This window comes from Trachinotus anak, unplaced genomic scaffold, assembly GCF_046630095.1.
Source record: "Trachinotus anak isolate AG129_WGS33_773 ecotype Australia unplaced genomic scaffold, CSIRO_AGI_Tana_v1 ptg000001l, whole genome shotgun sequence".
NCBI lineage: Eukaryota > Metazoa > Chordata > Actinopteri > Carangiformes > Carangidae > Trachinotus > Trachinotus anak.
This window is the reverse complement of record NW_027273852.1, coordinates 1,751,791-1,758,323: the sequence shown is the minus strand read 5'-3', so window position 1 is coordinate 1,758,323 and position 6,533 is coordinate 1,751,791.

Below are 6,533 nucleotides of genomic sequence, written 5' to 3'. Positions count from 1 at the left end.
TTATCAAAACTACAGTTCAAAATGTTTGATCAATTAGTCTAGTAGTCTTCTTTCAAAACTACCATAAATTAAGGGAAATGTGCCACTGAAAAACATAAATACAAAAAAACAAAAAAAGTGTTGTTCAAACTACTGGTGGATACGATCAAAACCCAATGTGGACATTAAAAAAAGAATAAGCCCTGCAAACCTCACCTCAGCAGGATTTAAATGTTACAAAATGAGGGGGGAAAGTAAAAAGAAAGAAAAAAAATAAAAATAAAAATTAGAAAACAAACAGGAATAAAAGAAATAGGCGAAGACAACACAATATATGCAGTGGATGAAACTCAAGCATTTAAATGAATATCAACCAGAAATAAAAGTACAAATCTCATCAGGATGTTTATTAATGTCTCCTTTCATATTATTTTGAGAAAAAGAGGTGCAGGTGAGGCGTTGACCAGGTGTAAGATGACCAAGAATCCAAGAATGGACTCTATTCCAAACAAAGATTGAATACTTTGAGTTTTTTTTTATCAGTTTTATGCTGAGAAATAAGCACAAGTCATGACTGGGGGTCATAGCTGCTACTGAGGATACAGAAGTCATGTCTTTGGTGTTGTGTGTGGTAATGTGGGGGTTTTAATCACCTTGGCAGGGCTTTACATCCTACAGCGACACACAAAAATTAGCATGGAGGGGTTTTAAGACTGATTCTGGTTCTTTTTTTTTTACACTTCATAGTGATTATTCATTCTGATTTATTCAGTGATTAGTTGAATTCATGTGACAAAATAAAATAGATTTTGAGGCTTCTTTTAGTGTAAGTTGTTTGGTGGAGTAGGGTTGCACTATGAGAATTAGGGCTCATGACCTCAGCATTTTCATAATCCTGACTGTACAGCCCTGGTGCTGAGGGAGTTGTGTGTAGGACGCTGTGTTTGTTTGTGTGTGTGTGTGTGTGTGTGTGTGTGCTTGTTTGTGCAAGTGAGTGTGAAGCACTTGGACGTTCCATGTGGGGACACACAACAAATTTCTGTTAGCCGTGCACCAGCTGGGTCCACTTCCTCGCTCCTCCCCAACCTAGGTTTCCCCTCTCATGTCAGCTTGCCTCTCCTGATCACAGAAAGATTAATATCAAGTGATTGGCAGCCGTGTTCTCACTTAGCACTCCAGTCATGGTGCCCCAGGGTCTCTGCTAGTCGTAAAGCAATGGTGGAAGTGCCGTAGTGGCTTTCACTGTCATTTAGCCAGTACCCAGCCCCAGCAGGCAGAGGATGAAAAGTGCCAATGGCCGCATTGAATTATGAGCTCGACTCAGCCCTGGCCGTATATACAACCCAGCGCAGGGAGCCATTTCCTGCTGAAATGCCTCTTGCTGCAGATTACTGAGGTAATATTTCCTGCACTGCAACTAGAGTGGTTATGGTCCGCAGGCAATCTACCTGACGCAGCTTTTGCCCGTGCAGCGACGACTGGCATGAAAGACGAGGCATTGACTCGTGGTGAAATTGCCCTTTTTATCACTCAGTGGTTAAAAAGGTGAGGTGATTTTTAATGAGGACAACAAGTCTAATTTCTCACACCAGCCTGAGACCATAAGGGCTTTAAACAGCTATCATGTGCATAATTACAGACACGAGTGAAATAGTTCATTTGAGTCACATACTCTATTATAAACCTATATTACCGGAGTCAAATTAAGGTTGTCCACATTGAATGCGTCCTTACATTTGATGGTAATAGGCATAGGAGATATGCAGTCTGGATCCTGTGTGTGTGAGTGCATGTTCCTGGCTGACATTTTGCTGATACAGAGCAATACTGGCACCCCAGCAGACCCGCTGGTGCTCGGTCCTGGAGGGCAGCCAACAACAGAAAGAAAAAGAGAGAAAGGAGAGAGACTGAGAGAGAGGGGGAGAGAGAGATACTACAAGTGACAAGTTTTAAATATCAGCTCATTAGCCACCTGTAAACTCATCTAAGAAGCACTAATGGATTTTTCATTCCCTTTAATCGGGTCGAGGTTGGAGAAAGGCGAGTACACTTGCTTGTTTCCGTTTCGGGTTTGTTGTACTTGCCTATAGTGCACACACATACTACTTTAATGGACAACCAACACCCAGAAGCTCCAGCTCACACATCCTCGATCGATGTAAGCACAGGAGGAGCCTCCAACAAGCTCCATGCTGGGTGCGCTCATCCCCTTCTTTCTCATGTAAACTTTGGAGATCCCTTGATTAAATATCTGCTGATGTCCAGACACTGAGGCTCAACTCCACTGCTGTAGTAGACAGATGGGTTGTAAAAAATGAGAATTTGTATAGGCTAGAGTGGGGAGAACACTCATTCACATTCATTTTTTTTCTACTTATATTAAGAGAGTAATATTTATTGAGCATATCAGATATCTAATAGATATCTTTGCTGATATTTAATGGAATCCATTCTTCCCTCTGTCTGTGCAATGTTGCCTATGTGCCACTGGCTGCCACACAACCCCAGAACAAACAGTTGGCAATGTGCTCCTCAGCCACACAGAACCTGTTAGTGCATTAGTGCTGCACAGTGGAACAGTGCACCAGCACTCCTGTGTCAGCTTAACCTTCCTGCAGTGTGCTTTGCCTTTCTGCCCAGCAGACATGCAATTTTATCTCAAAGTGTTCTTGGACTTCCACATCTTGTCACAAGTTGCACTGTTCCTAATAACTGCCACGTTCTATTAACATTTTACACTGTGGAAATTTCGAGCTGGGAGCACTTTGATATATTTTGCCTCCCCCTGCTCTGTAGGCATCAGTCAGCTTCATTTTCAGGTTCTCAGTCAGTTGCTTAGAGGTTGTTGAGTGTTACCAGTTGAAGACTCAGAGACTGAAGAATCATTAGATGATAATCTCTAATGACAACTCTTGACCTGCTTCACAAGTCCCAAGGAGTCACTAAAGGCCTAATGAGTAGTTCTGAGTTTTTTTTTACAAGTAGAAGTTCATGAATTTGCTTATTTTCACTCCAATTTGTTTCACTCAAAATATGTCAATTGCCCTGAGGTGCTCAAACTGCATACAGTTGTACTTTCCTACTAACGTAGTAATTCAGTTATTCAACCTACTATAAAAAGCCCTGATAAGGTTTACTACAAGCTTGCAGAGTACATGCAGGAGTCCTCTCTTCTTCAGAGTTTGATCCTTTTCTTTACACTAGACTCTACATGTGTTTTTATAACCAGCTAATTATTTTTTTTTCCTGCTGTTTGACCTGGTCTGCCTCAGTGTTTCCCCACACCTCTTATCCAAACATCTCTGAAGCTGCAGGAACATTCATGTCTATGTTATCCTATCTCTCAAAAAAAATTAACCCTAACCCTATCGAGATGAACACTAAATCAGTCATTATTCTGAAATATAATGGACTAAATTATCTGGCCTAATTATGGGTCGATGGTGTTATTATTATGTTATGTTTATGAAGGCTGTGGAGGATTACGTGTTACATATATTATCTTATGCTAGTGTGCATAATTGACAGTTTGTCCATACATATAAACAGTATATATATATACTATATATATAGTATACCTTGAGAAACTCTTCAATGACAGGTTTTGGTTTAGGGTGGAGTATGAGATTTCCTTAGTTAATTAACTGTGAATAGGTATTGCATATGAACTGTTCACTGCTCCTTCACATGAGGCAGGGGCAGGTTTTTTTTTTATATATAAGATCAAATGTTGACAGTAAAAGAACATTATTCTTTCAAGCCAAAGTCTTTTTCCACGCACAGAGGAGTGTGTTTGATTCTTGACAGCCCTGACATTTTCTTAAATCCAGCTGCAGCTCCTCCTGTCAATAGCAGCTGTGTTGCTCTTTCTTTCCTTCTCTCTGAGCTCTTACAGGAAAGGAATCGGGCATGTTCAAAGGCTCCCTGCAGAGAAACATAATTTCAAAGGTGCTCAAAATCTCATGTCTACACACCAGGGCCAATCAAAGTAAAATATATGTCATTTGCTTTTCATGATGTGACAAAGATGAACTGAAGCATTTGATGACATTGTGCTGTTTATTACAGTCTATAAGAGGAGAGACTGCTCTTCTCTTGCCTTTTATGCTTGTTGAAGATTGTGCAAACTTTCCAGTTGTTATAGTGATATTATAAATTAATAGAACACTCATCCTTTTCCTCACACCAATGGAGACCAAGGAGTGAACAGGTAAATCCAATTCAAAGCTGATGAAAAGACCAACTGCAAGAGGTCTTAATGAGCTGCTGTAAATAAGACACGCGATGCCCCACCTTAGTTGAGATGCAGCGGTTTGGACCAGCTGATTACTGGTTTGAGCTGCTGTTGTTCAGATCATCAGTTTGGCTTCGTACATTTAAATGGGTCAACTGTTTCTGAACCTCATACATTTTATTAGATTAAGCATGTCAATAGTGTAGTATACAAAAATATTGACTAGTAGTAGTATACAAAAATATTACAAAAATCAGACTGTAAGTATTTGGACAGTTATGGCTGGACTGCAAAAGTGGGCGAAGGTCCCTGACTGACTGATTGACTGAGTGATCTTATTTCCACCACTGATCTCCTGAAGCCGCCCTGGTTTCCTGGCTGCTCGGTAACTGCAGGGTAGCCAGAGGAGTGCTGTCAGTACACTGGGCCTCACCTCCATTATGGCAAACAAACTACTTTCATTACATGTATCAGTATTACTAAAGGAGGCAGAGTAATAACTAAACATAAAGACACACCAACCAACAGAAAGCAGGAGAGTGGGAGGGAGCGAGAGAAGTCATCTGTAACTGCTAAAGAAACCAGCAGATCTGAATAGCATGTAAACAACAGAAACACCAGCAAACCAGAAATGAGACATTGCACTTACTACAACACAGCAATAAAGAAATAAAGTGTTTCTGTCCACTGAAATGGTAGAGGGCTTTTAATTTGAAACAATTACAGAAAGTGTTGAGTTTGTATTAACATGTAATGCAGTAACTTTAATACAGCAAACTGGAGCAACTGATAACAAGGCTTCCTACTAAAATACTGTATGACCAATTCTACATGTCAAACAGAGGGAGCTAGAAATAAATACCTGCCTCTGACACAAGCCTGTCTCTGATAAATAACACTATATGTGAGCACAGTGTGTAGGAGAGAATAGGACACGCTGATGTTTGCAATGGTTCCACAACATTATTCAACTATGTCCTCAATTTCACCCATATGCGGTCCAGCCATATGATCTTGGTTTTGACCTAGTTTTGTTTATTCTACAGGCTCTGAGCTTCAGCACATTCAATTTGAAATCCAATAACACATTAAAGTGCAAAGTCTGAGCTTTAACTTGAGTAAATTTACATCAATATAGAAGGAACTGTATGGAATATGTATAAACACAGTGGGGTCAATATTACACTAACACTGTTGTTAATTTGGAGGACTTGTGTTATGAGTAGATACATCGACCATCAGAAATGTAAACAGTAGTTTAGAACTGGATATTTTCTGCTATAAATCCAGTGGCTCCACCACCAGGGAGAGTTTCTACACTCTATCTCCACCCACTGTCTCACTCTTTCCCTATCTGGCACTTATTTTTTTGACAACTGCCTAGACCTGGATTCTCTGGAGATCACAAAGAAAAATTTATGAGACCTGTCACTCACATGAAGCATTCGTTCTGGGTGTCATTCTTTACCCTCTATTCATTTGCTATCTTTCTGTCATTCTTTCTTTTTTGATTTGCTCTCGCTTTCTTCCTTTTTCCTTTCTTGTCCCTCCTCTTCATCTTCAGCGTGCGCACAGTCAAAAGACATACAAGCACACACAACCATCGCACGCAATACACACACTTTTCTTCTCATGTCCTTATATTAAATATGATCAGACACATGTGATTTGTATTAGTTTTGTCACAAAAAATGTTCATGTTATGTAAAACAGAAACCTCCCCTTTCATGTGTCCTATCTTCCAGGTATGGCAGTCATCACAAGGAGGAGACGTTGCAGGTCATACACTGTGACAATAATAGCTGACATTTTTATTTCACTTGCATGAGAATTTTTTAATCATCTCTTTTCTTCCAGAAAAAAATCTCAGTGCATACAGTGCCGTTAATGTGCAATCACTCCTATTCTTCTCAGTCTTCCATACTTACCGCTAGCCTGAAGCGCAGCATAGCAATACAAAAGGTGATTTGATATATACAGATTTTATTACGCTACCCAATCATTATCATAATTTTACGAGTTTTCCGTCACATTTGTTATGGAAACTGTTCATCTGATGGCCGTGCCTTGCCTCCACCCTGACATCCCAAATCCGTTTTGCCATGTGCTGTCACAATCCATCAGTTTAATTTGAAAGATCACAAGCGTACTTAGCCACAAGCATCGATGCTGTTATTCAATAAGAGGGCCATGTTTCATTCTTCATCTGTCATGGAACCAGCAAGAAACGTGCAAAGGGAGTGCATCTTCCCTTTCATCCCGGACACAGATGGCTAACCCATGAGAGCTGCCACTCATGGATCTATAGATATGAGGTCAC